The following is a 23059-nucleotide window of genomic DNA, read 5'->3' on the forward strand; positions in this document are numbered from 1 at the left end:
AAGGAAAATGCTGCTGCTTTATGATGTCCAGATCTGTTGAGATTTGTTCTATTCCTTGTCAAGTTTGTGAAGTCCTGAAACTGATCCTCTAGTAAAACAACTTACCTTTTTGACACATTGGGTGAGTGTGGATTGTCATTTGGATGTGATTGTCTGAAGACTGAATGGAGCCAAACCTGAATAGTTTTACAGAAAGTAAATCCTTCCACCTTGACTCCAGCTATGTAAATATCTAAGGCATGTTTACACTAGAAACTTGCATCAGAATAGCCACATCGCTCAGGTATGTGACAATCTCACCCCTCTCCTCATGAGACATAACTATTCTGACCTAAGTCCCAGTGTAGACAGTTATAGGTAGACAAAGAGTTCTTCCATTGACTAGATACCTCCTTGCAGGGAAGCGGATTACCTACACTGGCAGGAGAACCCTTCCTGTACTGGTGTAGTAGTGTCAATACTGAAGTACTACAGCAGGTCACCTGTGCCACTGTAGCATTTTAAGTGTAGACAGACACCAAGCCAAATGAGAGTTGCAACCTATCTAGTTGGCTTGAACAATGTGGCTATTTGGCCAGTTGAGTGTGGCTAGTTCTCTAGAGTGGATACTGCTTCAGAACTGGTTGGACACCACGATCCTAGCAGAAAAAACATTCTTCATCTCAGTGTGAGACTGGAAATATAATAGTACTTCAAGAACTTCAGAGTTATGAACACCAAGTTACAAACTGACTGGTTAACCAATACCTGATTTGGAACTTGAAGTATACAGTCAGTCAACAGCAGAGACTGGGGAGAGAAGGGAACCAAAACAGTACAGATAGCGTTACGTATAAAGTATGGGTTGGACCTCCCTGTTCCAGCAACCTTGGGACTTGCCTGGTCCCAAATTATGTGATTTGCCAGACAAGGGGTGGTCCCCTGCCACTAGTCCCTGAGCTGCTGGCTCCCACTGCTGCCAGTTGGGCTGCTGGCCTCCGCTGCTGCTGGTCCTCCTATTACTAGGTTCCTGGCCTCAGTCTCTCCGGGTACGTCTAGACTACGTGCCTCTGGTGACAGAGGCATGTAGATTAGGGTACCGGACATAGTAAAATGAAGCGTCGATTTAAATAATCGCCGCTTCATTTAAATTTACATGGCTGCCACGCTGAGACGACAAACAGCTGATCAGCTGTTGGCTCAGCGCGATAGTCTGGACGCTCCCCTGCCGACATCAAAGGTATTTGTCGACCACCCAGGTATGCCTCCTGGAATGAGGCATACTTGGGTGGTCGACAAATAACTTTGATGTCGGCAGGGGAGCGTCCAGACTATCGCGCTGAGCCGACAAACAGCTGATCAGCTGTTTGTCGTCTCAGCGCGGCAGCCATGTAAATTTAAATGAAGCGGTGATTATTTAAATCACCGCTTCATTTTACTATGTCCGGTACCCTAATCTACATTAGGGTCTGTCGCCAGAGGCACGTAGTCTAGACGTACCCTCTGTTCCAGGAAATCTGTGGTCTGGACCACGGATGTTGCCGGACCAGAAAGTACCAGTTTTGGGAGGTTCAACCTGAACTTAAAAAAAGCTTTAAAAAAAATTAAGACAAGGTAAGAAAACTTTCTATGCTTGTTTTATTTAAGTGATGATAGTTAAAGCATCATTTTTCTTCTGCATAATAAAGTTTCAAAGTAGTATTAAGCCAGTGTTCAGCTGTGTAAACTTTTGAAAGGACAATCATAATGTTTTTTAGGAGTTACAAACAACATCCATTTCCAAGGTCATTGTAACTGTGAGGTTCTGCTCTATTAGTATCCGTCTGCTGGAGAGGGATGATGGAATCCTCTAATATGCCCACTCAGTTGTGAAGTGAGGTGTGTCATGGGGTTCTGGTGGTTCTTAAATTTATCTGATTGTGCTTCCATTCTTTATAGTAGTTTAAGCCTTCTTACTGTCCCCTCCACGTGCTGCCAACCTACCCTCCCACACAAGTACATATGCCAATATATGTGGCAGCAGTGCTTCACGTGAATCAGTTCAACTTCTTTATTTTTTTCACTTGTTTTTTTCTGTTGCATAAATGAGCCAACCATCCATTGTAATAAGAGCAAAAGCAATACTGTGTTTGTGATATGTGCTTACAATAAAATATGCACACAATGTCCCAGCAAACAGATTAATGTACAGATGGCAATGACTTGGTGTAATGGTATGCAAGCTTAAAAGAAATCTGTCAAAATGCACAGTGCAATCTAGATTCAAATGCATAGTGAAATCTGAGGACCTGACATGTCTGGAGATATCAGCTCTATTTGTTATTCGTTGCTGTAAATGTGTGCAGTAAGTTTTATTTCCTAAAGCTTCTCATGCTTCCCCCAATACATTCTATCCCCCTGCAATCTCTCCTGAGGGGCCTGACTCCCCAGTGTGAGGATATCGGCACTAGATATTCCTCCTTCTGCTGTCTGGGAAATAAGGTAGCGCTGGTTCTTCTTCGAGTGGTTGCTTATGTCCATTCGAAGTAGGTGTGCGTGCCGCGTGCACCACGTCTTCCGGAGCGTTTTCCCTAGCGGTACCCGTAGCGCCGGCGGGGCGCCCCCTGGAGTGGCGCCGCCATGGCGGGGCATAAGTACCACTGCCAGCGCTGCCCCACCTCAGTTCCTTCTTACCGCCATGTCAGTCGTTGGAGCGTCTCTCTCTCTCTGTCTGTTTAGGCTTAGATAGTTAATGGTTCCCATTTCTCACTTTGTAAATAGTTGTGTAGTTAGATAGTTAGGTTTTTTGTTTTGCTCCTTCCCCCCCCTTGGGGGTAAGGAATGCCAGGACTGCAAGGCTTCAAGGCATGCGCTGACGGCGGGAAGTTTATGCCCAGGGGCGACCCACACGACAGCTGCCTTAAGTGTCTGGGTGAGGCTCATCTGGCAATTGCCTGCAAAATCTGCAAGTCTTTCAAGCCCCGTATGAGGAAAGAAAGAGTTTCCTGCTTGAAGCTTCTCCTTATGGAGATGGCGCTTCAACCGGTGCCGCCAGACCAGCCTGTGGTGCGCAGCGCACCGGCCTCCACGCGCGAGGCCGCACACCGGCACCGGACATCGATGTCGAGATCCCGATACTGGTCTCACTCTCCGCCATCTAAGAGGGTGAAGAAGTCCCGGGGCAGGTCTCCGTCTAAAAAGCCTACGTCGGCTGGGCACTGCAGCGGCAGTTCACCGGTGCGTGTTTCCCCTCCAGTGCACCGTCGGCACCGAGAGGGCCTGGTTAGCCCGGGTCGCCTGCCCTCTCATCGCCCGTCCACGCCGGACACATTTGAAGCGGCGCAGGACCTAATTAGTCTCACGACCTCCCCGCCGTCGTTGGTCGACTCGGATGGGTTGAGGTCGCCCCTGTTGGAGGCTCGGAGGGCACCGTTGTCGCCCCTGCATGGCCCAGGTCGGCATGCTATGGTGGCTTATGCGTCAGGACCACCCCCGATGGGGTCAGCTCCCGCTACTACTACGGCACCCTTCACGACGCCAAACCATCATTCTCAGGGAGCTTCGAGCCATGGCAGATCGCTGCTTTCCACTTTGCCAGGGCCCCGCTTGGCGGTACCGGTGCCATACCCCCATGGCCATGTGGCCTCCCAGGAGTCGGCGTCCGTCTCCGTGCCGTCATTGGCACTGGCATCGACCTGGGCACCCCGGTACTGTTTCAGTCGGGCACGACTCAGCCGGCATCGAGCCTGACCGCCTCGGTGCCGCAGCTGCTGGCCACACAATTGGCACCGGGCCTGAGCACCCCGGTGCCCCCAACTCCAGACGACGCAATCAGCACCGGGCCTGGGCACCCCGGCACCGCATCTGCTGGCGTCGCAACCAACACCGGGCCTGGACACCCCGGTGCCGCAACTCCTAGCATCGCAACTGACACCGAGCCTGAGCACCTTGGTGCCGCAGCTACTGGCGACGCAGCCAGCACTGGACTGGGCACCCCGGTGCTGCAACTCCACGCGACGCACTCGGCACCGGGCCTAGGCACCCCGGTGCCGCAAACGTTGCAACCGGCACCGAGCCTGAGCACCTCGGTGCCGCAGATAGTAGCGTCGCAAACGGCACTGGGCTTGGGTACCCCGGTGCCGCAGCTACTGATGATGCAACCGGCACTGGGCCTCAGCACCCCGGTGCCACAGCTGGCTGTTTCGTACTCGACAGAATTCGCCGCACCGGGTCTGGGTCCCCCGGTGCTGCAATTACCAACAGCCCTTAGGGCACCGGGCATGGGTCCCCCGGTGCCGCAGACAGCACGTCCTCGCCGTGCTCATGCAGGCAAACCTGAGTCGATGGCCAAGTTTGCACCACACTCCTCGTCGGCTCCGCCTTGGCTGGAGTCCGATTACTCTTCGGACTCGGACGTGGTGTCGGTTCGGTTGGGGTCCTAGGGAGCATCCTCGACTCACAGGTCCAGATCCAGACACCAGAGGGACCACAACCAGCAGATGTGTCCCTCTCACCCGCAGTGGCCTTTTTGGACCCCCTGGGCCTATCATCAGTGGCAGGGCCAGCCGCCACCATCTATGGGGTCGGAGGCTTCAGGGCACCATTCCCGCCCGTCGGCATCCCTGTCTAGGGCGCCTCCCTCCCCCCTTCGAGTGCCACAACAGGATCCTGCGGCACCGCAACCACCGGTACCAGAGGAAGGCCCCCCGGGGAGGCTCAGGCCGTCCAACCGGCCCCACAGTTGGTCACGACTGCTCCCGTGTTGCTTCAGGAGTCGTCGTCGTCGTCCTCCCCCGATGAGGCACTGGTGGACCCAGCGCCTGGGCTGCCATCAAGGGATGCCAGGGCACATCAGGACCTCCTACGGCGCATGGCTTCCAACCTGGCTGTTCCGGTGGAGCCCGTAATTGAGGACACCGATCCAATGGTAGACATCCTCACGGAGGACACCCCTACGCGGTTCGCTTTACCGCTCAATAAAACTGTTTCAAAAATTACTAGTGCCCTGCGGCAAATGCCAGCAACTCTGATCCCTACCCTAAAAGGGGTAGAGAGGCGTTATTTAGTTCCGCAGTCGGGGCACGAATTCCTTTACTCCCAGCCCATCCCGGGATCCTTGGTCGTACAGGCCGCAGCCCAAAAAGAAAGGCTTCCCCAGCCCGGGCCTTCTCCTAAGGCAAGGGAGCCTAAAAAGCTGGACTTGTTGGGCCGTAAGGTCTACGCTACAGGTGCTCTACAGCTCCGCATCGCTAATCAGCAGGCGATGCTGAGCAGGTATGCTTTTAACACCTGGCAGGTGGTTGAAAAATTTAGAGACCGGCTCCCCATGGAAGACCGCCAAGAGTTTGCGGCTATGGTTGCCGAGGGTCAAGTCATTACACGAACTGCCCTCCAAGCGGCATTGGACACTGTGTGGACTCGGCAGCCTGCACCATGGCGACTGGTGTCGTTATGCATCGCGGGGCGTGGCTCCACGTCTCAGGGATTCCCTCGGATGTACAGCACACCATCCAGGACTTGCCCTTTGAAGGGAAGGCTTTGTTCTCGGAGCACACCGATTCCAGGCTCCATACCCTAAAGGACACTAGGTCAACTCTGAAGTCCTTGGGCATACATACGCCGGCCACGCAGCGGCGACAGCTGCCGTATAGGCAGCAGGGTAGAGTGCAGCCCCAGGTCCCCCGTGGGGATTTCTGGAGGCGCCGCTCCTGGGCCTCCGGTGGAGGTTCCGGGGCGGCTGCGCACCCTCAGGGGCCTAGGGGTTGACGTCATCGCCCTAGGTCAGACCCCCAGCGGGCAGGTCACCACGGCCCTCCCAATCAGGGCAAGCCCCAGTTTTGACACGGTATTCGAGAGTCCCGTACCAGTCTGCCACCCTGGCCCCCTGTTTGGGGCCCGGCTATCCCGTTTTGCCCAGGCATGGGCCCTGATAACATCAGATGTCTGGGTCCTGAACATTGTAAATACGGGCTATTCTATCCCGTTCCTGGGCCCACGGCCTTCAAAACCCCCTACCCTGTCCCTAGTAAGGGACACCCCTCACGAACACATCCTGCTTCAGGAAGTGGTGGCGCTCCTCGAAAAAGGAGCAATAGAAAGGGTTCCTCCGCATCTGCGGGGCAGGGGGTTTTACTCCTGTTATTTTGTTGTTCCGAAACAAAAAGGGGGAGCTCGTCCTATCCTGGACCTTCAATACTTAAACAAGGCGGTTGTAAAACACAAGTTCAGAATGGTGACTTTGGCCTCGGTCATTCCAGTGCTACAACTGGGCGACTGTGTATGCGACTCTCGATCTAAAGGACACCTACTTCCATGTGGCTATCAGGCCCAGTCACAGGAGGTTCCTCCGGTTTATGGTAGGCCGTTACCATTTTCGGTTTACGGTACTCCCCTTTGGATTACGTACTGCACCAATGGTTTTTACAAAATGTATGGCTGTGGTTGCCGCCTTTCTGCGCAATCGAGGGGTACCTGTGTTCCCGTACCTCGACGATTGGCTAATCCGAAGTCGCTCGTACGAGCAGGTAGAAGCTCACGTAACACTCATAAGAGCTCTCTTCTTAAGGTTAGGGCTCATGATAAATGTCGAGAAGTCATCCCTGACCGCCTCCCAGAGGATAGAATTTGTGGGAGCCCTCCTCGATGCGAAGGTGGCAAGAGCGTTCCTGCCCCACAGCAGGTTCCTCTCCATAGTGGAGCTGATCTCAGGGCTAATTCGGTCCCCCATCACGACACCTCGGGTCTGCTCCAGGCTCCTGGGCCACATGGCGACATGCACTTACACGGTGCGACATGCCAGGATGAGGATGAGACCTCTGCAGGCGTGGTTGGTGAAGGTCTTCTGCCAGTCCAAGGGTCTATGGGACTCCATAGTCACAGTGCCCCCGGACATTCTGGACTCCCTATTCTGGTGGACCCAGGAATCCGTGGTGCGCAGCGGGGTTCCCTTCAATGCCCCTCCCCCCTCACTGACGCTGGTCACCGATGCGTCCGACCTGGGATGGGGAGCACATCTTGGGTGCCACAGAACTCAGGGCCTCTGGTCACTTTCTGAACAGACCCTGCACGTCAACGTCTGGGAATTACGGGCGGTGAGGAAGGCCTGCGAGAAGCATTCCTGCTGAGGCTCTCCCACCGTTCCATCCTGGTGTGTATGGACAACACTGCGGCGGTTTTCTACCTCAACAAGCAGGGAGGGGCACGTTCGCCACCCCTATGCAAGGAGGCCCTGCGTCTCTGGCACCTGTATGTCACGCACAATATCACGCCTCAGGCGGAGTACCTCCCCGGGTGCAAAAACCTACTTGCAGACACACTGAGCAGATCCTTTGGAGCCCACGAATGGTCGCTCAAGGACTTTGTCTCAGTCAGATTTTCCGCAGGTGGGGCTATCCCCACCTAGGCCTGAGAGCCTCGGCACACAATGCCAAATACAGGAACTACTGTTCCCTGCTGGGGCTGGGGAAATTCTCCAAGGGAGACGCCCTAACGACCACGTGGCCAAAGGGCGTTCTCTATGCTTTTCCCCCATTTCCCCTAATTTCCAGGGTGTTGACCAGAGTGAGAACTTTCAGGTCCTCGATCATCCTCATAGCCCCCAGGTGGCCCAGACAGTTCTGGTTCCCCATCCTGGTGGTCATGCTGACCCAAGACCCTATAGCACTCCCTCCAGTTCGGGACCTGCTAACCCAACCTTGGGACGGGGGGATAATGGTTCACCCGGATCTCCGGTCTCTTCACCTAACGGCATGGTTTATCCGTGGTTGAACCAACCAGAAAGGAAATGTTCCCAACAAGTACAGATGGTGCTCCTTAGCAGCAGGAAGCCCTCTACTAGACGGTCGTACGTTGCCAAGTGGCGGCGCGTCTCATCTTGGGCGTCCCGGAGAGGAGTACACCCGACTTCGGCCCCTATTCCAATTATTCTTGACTATCTCTTTCAGCTCCGATCTAGTGGCCTGTCCTTTTCTTCTATTAAAGTCCATGTGGCATCTCTCTCCGCCTTCCATGTTGGTACGGCAGGAGCCTCTCTTTTTTTCTAACCAGGTGGTTAAAAGGTTTCTTACTGGTTTGGAGAAATTGTACCCCTCGGTGAGGGCTACGCACCCTGCCTGGAACCTCAACATGGTCCTACACAGGCTTATGTCCCCTCCTTTCGAGTCATTGGCTACATGTTCATTGAAGCACCTTTCATTGAAGGTTGCTTTCATAGTAGCCATTATGTCTGCTAGAAGGATATCAGAGCTAAGGGCGCTGACTATAGAACTGCCCTACCTTGTTTTTTCGCATGATAATGTAAGGCTACAGCCTCATCCGGCCTTCCTCCCGAAGGTGGTTTCACCTTTTCACCTGTTCCAGGAGATTTATTTACCGGTGTTCTTCCCTAAACCACACGCCTCCCCTAAGGAGCGCGTTCTATACTCCCTGGATGCCAAGCGAGCGCTGGCATTCTATATTGATTGAACCAAGCCCTTCCGTAAATCCCAACAATTGTTCGTTGCGTTTGGGGATAAGGGGAAAGGTTCACCTATTTCTACGCAAAGGTTATCAAGATGGGTGGTGCAATGTATAGCGGAGTGTTATCAACTGGCTGGTAAAACCCCTCCCAAGGTGAAGGCACACTCTACCAGGGCGCAGGCGTCCTCGGCAGCCTTTGGTGCCCAGGTACCAGTCACAGAAATTTGCAGGGCAGCCACCTGGTCTTCCCTTCACACGTTTGCATCACACTATGCGCTACCTCAACAGGCCAGGGAGGATGCAAGGGTGGGCTCTACAGTCCTTGAATCTGTGATGTGTGTGTATATATATATATATTTGGTTGTCTTTGTTCTTGGTTGGTGCCTTGTCAGTGTTGAATTGTTCAAATAAATCTGTTTATTGTTCACCTTCCTTTATGACTTGTGCTATGACTGTTCCGACCCCTCCTTCATGGGGTTAGCTTGGTAGTCACCTACTTCGAATGGACATGAGCAACCACTCGAAGAAGAAAAGAACGGTTACTTACCTGTAACTGTTGTTCTTCGAGATGTGTTGCTCATGTCCATTCGACTCCCACCCTACCTCCCCTTCGTCGGAGTATCCGGCAAGAAGGAACTGAGGTGGGGCAGCACCGGCAGGGGTACTTATGCCCCGCCATGGCGGTGCCATTCCAGGGGGCGCCCCACCAGCGCTATGGGTACCGCTAGGGAAAACGCTCCGAAAGGCGTGGTGCACGCGGTGCGCACACCTACTTCAAATGGACATGAGCAACACATCTTGAAGAACAACAGTTACAGGTAAGTAACCGTTCTTTTCTGTGTCATTTCCAAAGCTGGAGGTACATTAGACAGATTCATTACCTAAATCTGGCTTCCTGTCATTTACCAAGAAGTGTTTGTGTTTGTGTGTGTGTGGTGGGGGGGGGGGGCATAGGGCAAAGAGTTGCAGCGTAGGGGGTGCAGAAGTCAGTGCATGAGGTTGGGAATGTGAGGGGAGGCTCAGAGTAGGGAGTGTGGAGGTGCAGGAGTAAGGGCAGGGGGCTGGGAGTGGAGGAGAGGTGCATGAGTCAGAGCAGGGGGCTGCAGGTGTAGGCTTGACACATAATAGTTACATAGGCTTCGTTTTATGGATATAATTTTTTTTCATCAGCTTTGCTTTATAGCAGTTGCTAGGTATTCAAATATATTTTGTATTAGGTATTATAAGTTAGAAATAAATTGTTTAGCTTGTTTTTTAACTTTGTAAGCCTGTAAAAAAATCTTCCTGGTCTTTTTGTAAGAGAAATTGCTTTTTCTGAAATGAACTTTCCCTTTTCCCTTTTCTTATTTTATTTTATAGTGTTGTGGTCCCAGAGGTAATACAATAAGTCAGGGGTCCTCAAACTTTGTTGCACTGTGACCCCCTTCTTAAAAAAAGATGTGGTTGTAATTTTCTGTCTCAGGTCCAGTCTATACTAAACAATTAGGTTGACCCAGCTACATCACTCAGGCATGTGGAAAATCCACACCCTTGAGTGAGGTAGGTAAGCTGTCGTAACCTCCAGCATAAACAATACTGGGTTGACTGAAGAATTTTTTTATTCAACCTACGAACCTTCTCTTGAGGAAGTGGATTACCTAGGCTGATGGGAGAACCTCTCCTGTTGTTATAGAGGCAGCATTTACAGGGAAGTGCTACAGTGGTGCAGCTGCAGTAGTGTTTCAAATGTAAACAAGCTTTCAGTGAATACAGTTGGAGATGCTCCTGCTGCATTAGTGACCTCTGGCGAAATGTCATGGGAAATTGTGCTGTTTAATGGTGTAAGTTGAAGCGTTAAGAGTGTTATCACAGGTCTGTATAAACTAAAGTTTTGTATCTGCATGGTTGGCAAATTAATACTGTTCTAGAGAGAGATACAAAGCTAAGAGATCAAACAAATTGTAAAATTTGCCTGGAATAATGAGTTGTTTCGTAAGTTGCCATAAAATTAACTGGTTCATTGTTACATTACAATTTGGAGAGAAAATTTAATGAATAGCTTCTTTTCAAAACAGCTGGTATGGGCTTTTTTATGCTTGCAAAGGAGTTTGAAATTTGAGACTTGTTGCTTTCAATCCTGCCCAAAAGATCTAAACATTATCAGGGAAGAAGGAAAAGCCTCTTTAGCATGTTTTTTAAGACTTTAGAACTGGGGTAGGGAACCTTTTTTGAGTCCATGGCCACTGACCTATAGAAAAATCAGTTGGGGAGCCACACACAAGTGAGGAGGGAAAAAAACAAAACAAAAACCAACCCTCAGTGACGTGGCCCCTGACTCAGAAAGAGAAAGACGCTCCCCACATTCTCTTCAGACACCAGAGCCTAGGGGGGGCAGCCTAGTAAATTTTGTGTGCTACAGGACTGCACTGCAGCAGTGTGTGTGTGGGGGGGGGGGGGGGGGCTGGATCACCAGCACTGGCTCCCCAGTGCTGGGGGGAGGAGGCGTCTGAACCTCGGGGGCCAGATTCCATCAAACAGGGGCCACATGTCGCCCCTGGGTCTGCAGTTCCCCACTTCTGCTTTAAAACTAACTTATATTAGGCTATTTATAGGATGATTAACAGAAAATGGATATTTGTAAGTATCCAATTTAAAACTATTATGACCCTTACTTTTAACTTCTTTTTTTTTTATCTTGCTACCTAAAAGTAACAAGTCAAAAAGTGAACATTTCAGCTACAGTCTCATTTTAAAGTTTTAGATCTGGGTCTAAGGTGTGTGTTCTTTTCAATACAATTTTGGTTTATAATGTAGGTCTCTCACAGCAGCATGCGCTGAGCTTCTTCAGTGTCCCGAGGTTAGCTGGAGCAGTTCTCTAGCCTAGGGTTTCTCAGTCTTTTTCTTTCTGAAGCCCCATCCCTTTGCTATAAAAGTCCCACAGCCCACCTGTGCCATAACTGTTGTTTTGCAAATCCAGTAGATTAAAAAGCCATGGCCAGCATTAGGGAATAGCAAGAAAGACTGTTGTCAGTGGCCCCATGCCACAAAGTGCCCCACAAAGCTAAGTTTGTTGAGTGTCATGTCATAAGTGTAGGACGTGTGGGCGGGGAAGGGTGGCTGCAGCATCCACAGTTTTTGTACAGAGTCCTGCCTGCCACCCCATACTCACGGTCCTAGGACTGCCAGTCCACCTGGGGTCCTGGCTTCAGGACCCGCACGAGAGCTTTGTTCCTGGCCCCGCATGTAGGGTCCTGGCTGCTGCTGAACCTGTGTCTGGGGCTCTGTTCTTAGCCCCATATGTGGGGTCCTTGCTGCTGCTGCACCTGCTCTTAGGGTTCTGTTCCTGGCACCGTGTCTGGGGCTCATCTCCTGGCTGCTGCTGGCTCTGCACCCAGGGCTGTGTTCACCACCCCGTGCCTGGAGTCCACACACAGTATCCCAACTGCAGCTTTCCACACACCAAGGATTCTGCTCCAGTCCCCCATGTGGGATCCCAGCTTTGGTCCCCTTACTTCTGTCTGCATTTCTCCTTTCCTCCTGAGAGCCATCGCCCAGCTCCTGGCCTCAGCCCTTGGAAGTTGAGGGAGCAGAGAAAGGAGAAACAGGCGTGTGTGTAAAAAGTTTGGGGTGGGGATCCCTGGCTTTCAGCACCCCCACTGTAAAATAAATAAATAAATAACTAAATAAAATATTAAATAAAAAAAATAAAAAATTTCCAGCACCACTTTTTCACCTTCAGCCCCGAGTGGTGGGGCTTGGGCTTTGGCTATCTGACCTGGGACATAGTGAATCTCACACTGGTTTATTTTGGCAGACCAACTGAAACCTGCCTAGGGCTGCCCCTCTGTGGGGGCTCTGGACCCCGTGGTTGAGAACTGCTGGTCTCGGCTTTCATCAGTTAAATAAACTCAAAATAGAGAATAGCTTTCTGTGTAAATATAACTGCTACATGCAGGGTAGTACTCAGCCAGATTGTTGTTTCTTACCAAAGAAGAGCTTCATTGAGAAGAAATAATAGGTAATACTGAGCCCGGAGAGTTAGCAGTGCTTCCATTGAACTCTAAATAGCATCATTTTTCTGGACTAAGAGCCAAGATCCAGGGACATATTTTTGTGGAGTTAAACTCACCCATGGTAGGAGTGGGGTAGTTTGCCAGACATTGCTTCTCTATGATTCTCTTCTCTTGGCTTCAGAGCTATCACAAATCTCCTTTAGCTATGTTGCTATCCAATATTCAGTAGCTAAAATAAATAATCTTTGTCTCCTCCTGTGCTAAACTGCCAACACTTTTACTAGTTCCATCTCTTTCCACAGGAAGTTCAGACTTTGTTCTCACTTTTTAAGGCTTGATCTGTGCTCCTGTCTCATCTACCATCACTTTTGTATCTTGTCCACTGTTCTCTGTCAGGATTGCTGCCTTTGTTGTCTCTATACCACTTTTTGATTGCTTCCTTCTCCTTTTAAGGGTGTCAGATGTCCTCATTTTCAGATCCCTCTTAAAATCTAGTTCTTCCCCTACTCTACTTCCAAATTTCATAATTTTATTATTTTCTCTTTGAGTCAGCTTAGTTAGGACCTGAAATTCTAATATTTTATATAATCGTTAGTGTAAAAAAAGTCCTCTTTCATGTTTTTTCTTTCTTTATCATTAGAAAACAAAAATGGGTGCAGAGTTCCTTTGGAATGCTAACCTTAGTTTGTCTGTAGGTGTGAATCAGTGACAATTAGAAATGTGAAAGCTGTAGATAAAAAAGTCACAGTGCTAAATGCCACATCCTTGGATAGTTATAGCAATGTTTCTCCCTCATTTCAATTAAGAATTATAAAATGTCTCCCTGAAAAATGATAAATGTGATCATTACTCTTGTAAAATTTGACACAGTGACTTATCCTAGCAAACATATGTGGTGTCTAGTCATCCCCATTCCAAGTTTTACATTTCCATTGTCTTTGCCTAGTTATTTTCAGCAGTGTTCCTGCTGTATTTTGTATCTCAAATATGTATGGTATCCCATTATACAAGACTAAATTATACTTGAGATGATAAAACTACATCTGTATTCCTCTGTTCTAAATGCCCTCCTAACCATGTGACCAAAAGGTAACAAAAGGAATTGGCTGACAGCACTGGCTTTCCACACCCCATGTAGATCATTGAGATGTTAAAAAAAATGTGCTAAATAAAATGGGGAAATGACATTTATCAATCTGGGACAGACTGGAACATTTATGCCAAATTTAGGTCGCTGTTCTCAGGGCCACTAGTTTTGATATTTGACTTTTTGGTAATTCTTTGAATAAATCTTTAGCCTTAAGTAGCCAGAATAATCAAACCAAAACACAACTTCTAACCTATCAAAAGGAAGAGACCTTTACTGGGAAAGGTCCAGGTACCTCTCATACTGGGTCCATTAGGAAGGTTCACGGAAATGTATCAAGTGTTTAATTTATTATCAGGAAAACAAATAGATTCAAAGGAGAAGTTGGATAGTTACCATGCATTTCAGTAATGACACACGTACAGAAGTTTTAACAAAGACTCCACCTTTGCATATAACATTTTTTCTGTTGAGTCTCTGCAGTGTTTCAAAGCATTTGTTTTTCTTCTTCTGATTTTTCTTACTTTGGTGTGAAGATTGTCGCTGACCAGGATGGCTATTATTTCTTATTAGTATCCCCTGTCTCATAAAAAAAATAAGTTGTGTCTTATGCTATGCACAGACATGGCACAGTGCATAGTTATCACTTTGATTTCTGTCCAGATGGCCTTCTAGAAAACGGCGTCTACAAGTTGGCGAGGAGCTTAGCTGCCTTTGGGAATTTATTTCTCTGATTTCTTCCTCAGTTACTTCTATTGATTGTGTCACTCTCTAAGGGGTACTGCTGGACAGTGCAGTGCTAAGATAATATTTTTGTGTCTCCTGCCCTCATCCGAACAAAGACCAAAGAGCTAGGGTGCTGGAAACGATGATTGTGATATAGCAAAAGAGCAATAGAGGGAGATTTGAATCCTCCCAAATTTGAGCTTTGATAGAAGCTGAAGAAATTCTTAGTGTAGGAGTTTCTGAGTTTGAGTTGTGATGATAGAAGGGCACATGTTTCAGATCTACCACAAAACTTTCTCACTCCCATCCATGTGATTTTTTTGCATTAGTGTAATCCTTTGTCAATTTAGTCACTTAAAAAGGAAACACAGCAGGTCAGCTGGCAGCCTACTGCTGCTTTACTAACTAAAATCTCTGTACCATGAAAGCAAAACATTCGGGTAAAGTCTTGCAGCCTTTTTTTTTTTTTTTTTTAACTAGAGAAACAGTCCATTGTGTCTAAAACCTGGGGTCCATTGAGTTGTAGAATTTTCTAGCATCTGCCACCCCAGCTAGTTGCGATTGAGCACACCTCTTCTATGTGCTCCTGTTGGCTGCTTTTCTGAGGTCAGGGATTGCATGTGCCTGAGGAAGGAGTACAAACAGATTGTTTTGAGAGTATTCTTCTAAATGTATGAACCTTATATTTCTAGTATGGAGGGGTTTAGATGGAATGTCTCACAGTATTAGGAATAATATTTAGGTCAGTGGCAAATCAGGTCTTGATTGCTGTTTGGCCTGTGTGAAGTGAATTGGTGATTTATCAATTTTCTAGTAGATATGCTTTCACATAACCAAAGCACTATCTCATTTGACACTATGCTGTCCCACTTGTTGACAGTCTCAAAAGCAAGCCAATGATTCAGTGTGTCACAGATGAATGTACCTCATGGCAGTAGTGGTGGGATTTATAAAGTAAATGTTAGGCACACTAGAGGAGGGAGGAGTGTTTATTTGTATTATCTGTACTAAGGTGACCACATGTCTTGTTTAGGCCAGGACAGTTCCCTTTTTAAGCCCTCTCCTGGTCCGTGTTTGCTCTTGTTATCTTGATCAGTTGGCAAGAGGAAAATAGGACAAATGCCTGACCTATCCAAAAAGTGGGCTGCAGAGGAACAGGGGTGGTGGTGAACAGGGATGCCAACCGTAGCCTCGCAGGGTGGGGAAGCAAAGCTCAAGTGAGCAGCAATGTCAGCCCCAGGAGGGAATGGGGAGAATCTTGGGCAAGCTCTTGATGCACAGGGGATAGGGAGTGTTGTACTAGCGGTAGTGTGCCATTTTTCTTTGGAGAAATATGGTCCCTCTAATCTGTGCAGTAACAGCTCATAAGCAGAAGTCTGATCTCCATGGCTTTGATATCTTTCATGAGCATTAAGTTTTAAATTACTTTAAAGGTTTGACATTTTAAAAAGAACTAGTGTGTGACTGGCGATGAGTGGAGATGGCTCGTGCACTCCCCCACTGCTGCCTCTGATACAGAGGCAGCGGGTGGAGGGGAGGCAGGAACTGGTGTCAGTGGCTAGCTGACTTTGACAGCTCTCCACGAGCACTGGATCTGCCTCTGTCTCGTCCCTCCCTCCCCCCACTCCTGTGCTGCTGCCTCTAATAGAGAGACAGCAGTGCAAAAGGAGGGAGGCAGGCAGGAGCTGATATGCATGGGGAGTCAGCTTTTAAACCGCTCTTTGTGCGTATTGGCTCTGTGGATCCACCTGTCCCCCCTTTGCTGCCTCCTATACAGGCAGCGGGGGGCAGGAGCTGGTGCTGGTGAGGAGCTGGCTTAAAAGCTGGTTCTATCCAGCACTGGCTCCGCAGTGCCACCTCCCCCCCCATGCTGCTTCCCCTGTCAAAGGCAGCAGCTAGGGGGTGGGCAGTGGAGGCTGATGCAGAACAGCCTCTGTCTGTTGGGAGCCTGGGCCCTCCACGGAGAAAGGCTGCTCTGAGGCAGCAGCCCCTGTCGGGGGGAGGGGGGAGCTCTGAGCTCCCCATGGACACAGACTCCCATGCGGCAACAGCCTCTGTCCTCAGGGAACTTGGACCCCCCGTGGACAGGGGCTATTGCCACCCCACACTGCTACCTCTGATAGAGAGGCAGCAGTTCAGGGTAGCAGTGGGGTCCCTGGGAGTTGGGCCGGGTGCACAGTGGCTGCCGGCCCTACCTCCAGGGACTATTGAATAGTCATGTAACTGCTAAAATTTTCATGTGGTTCCACAACTATTAAATTACATGCTGTTTAACATTCCTAGAATTGAGAGGAAGGACTCTATGTGAAGAGTCAACTGTGATGGTTTGTAGTGTTGTTAAAATCACAACTGTCATGGGAAAGTCTGTTCTAAGATGTCAGCTACATGAGGAAATGGGGCATGACACCGTCTTAGCTTACTGTTCTGAGTATATGTATTCTCTGTAGTGCTCTTAATTTAAGGGCTTGAGGCTGAAGTAGTATTGAGTTTTGGCACATCTTTTGCTGACAGGTAAATATGTGGCAGCCAGCATTGGGATGTCCAGTATCCCACTGATATTGAGGTGTCATTTTAGGATTTTTACCTTTTCTGGCTCTTCATAGAATAAGATCATAATCAAGTATCAGAGGGGTAGCTGTGTTAGTCTGATTCTGCAAAAACAACGAGAAGTCCTGTGGCACCTTATAGGCTAACAAATTTATTGGAGCATAAGCTTTCGTGGGCAAAGACCCACTTCGTCAGATACATGTAGTGGAAATTCCAGTGGCAGGTATAAATATACAGTCATAAGAAAAGAGTTCCAGTCAAGAGTGAGGTTAGAGATAACGAGGTCAGTTCAAGTCAAGGAGGGAGGATGAGGCTCCTTCTAGCAGCTGATGTAGAGGTGTGAACACCAGGGGAGGAGAAACTGCTTTTGTAGTTGGCTAACCATTCACAGTCTTTGTTTAACCGTAAAATGATAGTGTCAAAGTTACAGATGAATTGTAGCTCTGCAGTTTCTCTTTGAAGTCTGTTTCTAAAGTATTTTTTGTTGCAGGATGGCTACTTTTAAATCTGCTACTGTGTGTCCAGGGAGATTGAAGTGTTCTTCTATATTGGGTTTTTGTATATTACCATTCCTGATATCTGATTTTTGTTCATTTATTCTTTTATGTAGGGACTGTCCAGTTTGGCCGATGTTAAGATCATAATGAGTTCTGTCTGTGGTAGGGATGTGAAAGTTTAACATTGTAAATGGTCAACCAGTAAGCCCAGGCCTCTGTATCAGAAGCAGCAGCATGGGGTGGGAGTCAGGAGTCAGTGTGTGCAGGGAGCCAATTTAAAAGCCGTCTCCTGGTGCACACCACTTTCCAAGGAACCAAATGTAGAATCCATGTGTGACTGCTGAAAATTTTCAGCAGTTGCACAGTTACTCCATTACATTCATTTTAACATCCCTATGCTCTGCTTCAGTTCACTCAGGGACTTCTTCTGTGACCCATTAGTGAAATGAAGTGTTTGAATAGTCTCTTCAGCCTACACTGTGTGTTGTACCTTCAGGGAAGTTACAGAAAACGCCAGTGTTATGGATGAATTCATTGGTAACAAAGTGAAGAGATTTCCATACTGCAATAAACAAATAATCTGTTCTGTAGTGTCCTCTTCTTCAATCTAGGAGAAATAACACAATCTCTAGGGCAGCGGTCTCTAACCTTTTTACACCCAAGATCACTTTTTAAATCTCAGAACAGGCAAAGATCTACCGCCCCGCCCCTTCCTTGAAGTCCCGCCCTCTCTATTCTCCTCCTGTCCATCACTTGCTATCCCCAGCCCTTACTTACACATTCTGATAAACAGTTTATTTTTAAATTATGCGATATATAAAATTAAAATCATGTGTTTATAGTTATGAAATAAATGGTCTGTTTTTTATTCATGCTATTTAAATCTACAATGAAGCATTTATAATTACACATTTTGTGGGGACAGAGTTCTGTGGCTGGGGGCAGAGGAGAGGGAGCAGGGTGCTGGGAGGGCAGAGGACAGAGTGCCAGTGGGGACAGGTTTCTGCAGCTGGGGACAAGATGCCAGTGGGGACAGAGTGGGGACGGGAATAGGGACAGAGTTCTGTAGCTGGGAACAGGGGAGTGGGGACAGAGTGAAGTAGGGTGCCAGTGGAGGCAGAGAATCCCCTGCATCTGCCTCCTCCCAGGATTCCCCCCCCCCCCCCCAGAGGGAAGCCAGCGCATGCCTGCCTCGGGTCTGACCCCCTCCCCCTCCCCGCGGTGTAGGGAAACTCCGCGCGTGCGCCTGCCCCGGGCTGACACCCCGCCCCCGCCCCCCATGCAGTGAAGCCCCGCACGTGCACCTGCCCCGGAGCCGAAACCCCTCCGGCGCAGGAAAGCCCCGCGCGCGCCCCCCTTCCCCCCTGCCACACCTGCCCCGGGGCTGACTCACGCCTGCTGTGCGGTGCAGGGAGCCAATGCTCCCTCCCGCAGTTCACCCGGCAGAGCAGCTAGCGCACTTTCGGAATCGCCGGAAGTGGCGCTAAGCTGCGGGACTTCTGTCCGTCCCGGGAAGCCAACACTACCATTTTCACTTGAGGCAGGTAGTGAGGCTTCTTGGGGGTCGGAGGGAAATGGGGGCGAGGCAGACAGGACGCCTCGCAATTGACTGGTCGAGGCCTCGTGATCAACCAGTCGGTGACCACAGCTCTAGGGTAATCTGGTGTAACTCCCTCCATTTTAAAAACAGATTTTATATAATATATCCTCTATATTATTTATCTCTTTTCTCCTCTTCTGCCCTTTGTTTAGAGGATTTGGGGAGGGGGGGAATCTTCATGTAGAGGCTAAATGGGTGAGTGATTTTGGCCTCTTCTGTCATGAGCTACTGCTTCACCTACTGGCAAGAGATCTAAGAGTTGTAGAAACTCTTCAGCCAGGCCCTAGTTCCCACTTCAGGGCAAGTATTTCTTCCCAACAACAAAAGCTACAAATGTAACTTTATAAATGAAAGCTGAGAATCTGCAGAGGAGTCACAGACTAGGTGAGACCTTTCCTAAAGCAGACAGGATTTCTTATGTCAATGTTGTCATGTTTCAGGACTAAATTTAGGTTTATAGCTGTAGTCACTGTAGCTTGGGACGTCCCAAATTATCTTAACTTACTCTCCCAACCGTAACAGATGAAGAACAGGGCATATTATTACCAGGAAGCTGGAATTCAGGATTTCGACATAAGAGCATACCTTAAAAGGCTGCTTACCGAGTTCATGAGTAGAGTCCTGCAAATCTGCTGATACTGAAGGAGTAGGCAAGATGTGGCCTGCAGGCTGGATGCAACCTGCCAAGCCACTGGATCCAGCCCGCAGGCCCCTCCACTTGGACCGTCAGGCACAGAACAGCCAGCTGGCTCCTCCCTGTGGCTCTCTGCTCAGAGTGCTGGGGAGAGGAGAAGGCTTCACGTACTGCCCCCGCCCCCGAGCAAAATATCTCTGCTCCCATTGGCCATAAACCCTTGCCTCCCAGTATCCATAGCAGAGAGGCAGGTGGAGAGAGCAGCCAACTGCTTTGAGCAGCCTAGAGCTGCTAGCAGCAGGGAAGCTTGCCTCAGGATCCTGGAGGATTGCTAGCTGGTAGCTGCTTAGGTAAGCTCCTCCCAGCCTGTGTCTGCCTCTGGCATCCCACCCCTTCCTATTCCATGTCCCAGGTCACCTCTCCCTCCTAGCTCACATCATCACCCAAACCCTCTGCACTTCCCACCCCAGGTCACAGCTCCCACCTGGACCCACCACCCCCTCCTACATCATTCTCCCAGGCCAGAATCCTCTCTTTCACCTATACCACCTCCTGGATCCTGCACCCCAATCCCCTACCCCAGATCACAACCCCATCCACAACCAAACTCCCTCTCAGACCCTGCACCTCAATGCCTTATCCTGAGCTCCCTTCTGCACCTAACCTCCATCCCAGACTCCACACCTCCTCCATAGGAAAGCACAACCCTAGAGCACTTACCAAAATCTTAGAGTTGCCTTCCCATCAAAAAATTATTGCCCACCCCTGATACTTGCTTTATGTCTGCAGATATTTGTGCTATAGCCACAGACCAAGTTTCCATATCAGAAAAGAAATCATGTACTAACATGGGAAGAAAACAACAATTAGTATCAGAATACATTCAAAACACAAGGAAGCTTGAAATGTGTATGTGGTTAGGCTGCACAGCTGCCTATCAAGTCCTGTGCAGGGACTGAGAGCTGCAGCATAGTGATCTCATCCCCGGCAGAGTGCCACCTCTGCCCATCGGCCCTGGCAGTGAGCCTCTGTAGCTTGGGGATAGGTGCCTCTTTCCTGTCCAACACAACCCCACCAGAGCTGCAGTTGCTGGCAGAGATGCCTGTTACTTGGCCTGCAACTGCTGGGAAAGCCCTCTTTCGCAGGGGATCCCATACCTGAAACCCCTCATCCCGAGCCCCACTTCAGAACCTGTACCTGCAGCCACAGCCTTCTCTTCTCCTACACCTCAGCCCTCTGCACCAGCCCTGAGCTCCCTCTCTCACCGTAAATCCCTCAGCCCCACCCCAGAGCCTTAACCCTCAGCTCTGATAAAGAGATAGCAGTGCAGGGAGCAGGCAGCTCTGTGGGAGCGGGTAAGCACAGGGAGACAAATTGAAAGCTATTTCCTGCAGGCATGGTCTCCCATCTGTCCCTCCCCCCTTGCACTGCTGCCTCTTTATCAGAGTCAGCAGCATGGTGGTAGAGGCAGGCAGAGCCGTGGGAGCTGGTGCTTGTGGGGAGCTGGCTTTTAAGCTGGAACCCCCTAAATACCAGATCCCACCTGTCCCCCCTGCGCTTCTGCATCTGTGGGAGACAACAGGGGGGGAGGGACGTGGCTCTGTGGAAGCTGGGATGGATGGAGAGCTGGCTTAAAAGCCAGCGAACTGGCTTCCTCCTGTCCTCCCCCCACGCTGCTGCTTTTGATACAGAGGCAACAATGTGGGCAAAGAGCATAGTTGGCTTGGTGGGAGCTGGTATGCACGGGGGAGCCGGCTTTCTACAGGAGCTGGTGCTTGTGGGGAGCACCAGCTCCTGCTCCTTATGCTGCTGCCTCTGTGGGAGGTGGCGGGGGGCAGGCAGCTCTGCAGGAGCCAGCTTTCCACAGGCACCGGCTCCTGACTCCTACATGTAACTGTTATGATTAACCCATGAGCCCAGGCTTATTGTTTAATTGTGTAAACAGCCACACGCTAACATCCCTAGTTTTTACATATACAGGCAGTCCCCGGGTCACGTACAAGATAGGGACTGTAGGTTTGTTCTTAAGTTGAATCTGTATGTAAGTCGGAACTGGCGTCCAGATTCAGACACTGCTGAAACTGACCGCCAGTTCTGACTTACATACAGAATCAACTTAAGAACCCCAGGCGTCCCCAAGTCAGCTGCTGCTGAAACTGATCAGCAGCTGATTCCAGGAAGCCCGGGGCAGAGCAACTCTGCCTGGGGCTTCCTGTAGTCAGCGCTGGTCAGTTTCAGCAGAAGCTGACTTGGGGACGCCTGGGGCAGAGCAGCTGGGGTGCTGCTGGGTTGCTCCAGTAGCGCCGCTCCTGGGTGCTACTGGACCAACCTAGCAGCACCCCATCTGCTCTGCCCCAGGCGTCCTGATTCAGCCGCTGCTGAAACTGACCAGCAGCGGCTGAATCAGGACCTGGGGCAGAGCAGCTGGGGTGCTGCCGGGTTGGTCCAGTAGTGCCCAGAGCGGGCGCTGCAGGACCAATCGGCAGCGCCCCAGCTGCTCTGCCCCAGAGTCCAAAACAAAAGCCTGGTCTGCTGGGGGGGGGGAGCACACTAGCTGCCCCCCCCTCCCCAGCAGACCAGGGACACGGGGAGCAGAGCCTCTGAGGCTTTGCTCTGGCAAAGCCTCAGAGGCGAGGGACCCCGCCGCGGCTGCGGCTTCAGTCCGGGAGCCTGTGGTCTGCTGGGGACGGTCCCCAGCAGACCACAGGCACCCAGATTGAAGCGGCAGCAGCGGCGGTTCCCCGCGCCTCTGAGGCTTTGCTCTGGCAAAGCCTCAGAGGCGCGGGAACCTGCCCGGTGCCCCTGGTCTGCTGGAGACGGTCTCCAGCAGACCAGGGGCACCGGAGCAGCTTACGAACGGGGCTTTCTCGCCCCGACTTCCGGGGCGAGAAAGCCCCGTTCGTAAGTGCGGATCCGACGTAAGTCGGGGACTACCTGTATTTGAATGATCCAAAAGTAGGGTGAAAATCAGAAAAAAACCCTGAATAATGCATTTTGTAAAACCTACGAATTTTCATTAAAAATCTGTTTAAACTGAAAACGAAGGGGCTTCATCATACTTTAAAAACTTAAGTGTAAATTGAAGTAAAAAGTTAATGTTTATATTCATGTATGTAAAACTTACTTCAGTGTAATATGCTGTTGCTGATCCTTTGGCTTTTGCGGTCAGTAAATGTGTTGCTCTGGTTCTTGTTATCTCCTGATGTGGAGTGGGAGAGGTAAGGATATATGCAATGCTGTTACTTGTTGTGTAGGGTAGGAAAGGGTACACTGGCACGCAGTTTTCTAAGAACTGGAAAAGCTGCTGACTCTGTGGTTTTTGTGTGGATAATGCTCTGTAGTGTCTCAGTTTGTGACCTGAGTGAACCCACGATGTCCTGGTGCATTTCTAGATACTTGTTCTTGCATTCTGCTGCAGCAACTGGTCTCTGTATTCTTCGTATTTCCCCATAGTCATTGATTTGTGGCCCCTCCATGGCCTGTGTTTATAGTCCAAAGTTATAGAGAATTGCAGGATCTTAGAGAATATCTTTCCTTGACCTGTTCTTTCTCTCCCTGATC

At 49.8% G+C, this 23059-nt stretch overlaps 1 protein-coding gene across 7 annotated transcripts in view; it reads left to right on the forward strand.

The window, feature by feature from the left end:
• Nucleotides 1-23059, forward strand: part of CELF1 (CUGBP Elav-like family member 1) — a 99713-nt gene that overhangs the window by 16305 nt on the left and 60349 nt on the right. The window lies entirely within an intron of this gene.

This window comes from Pelodiscus sinensis, chromosome 5 (genome assembly GCF_052426305.1).
Source record: "Pelodiscus sinensis isolate ZL-2025 chromosome 5, ASM5242630v1, whole genome shotgun sequence".
Classification (NCBI taxonomy): domain Eukaryota; kingdom Metazoa; phylum Chordata; order Testudines; family Trionychidae; genus Pelodiscus; species Pelodiscus sinensis.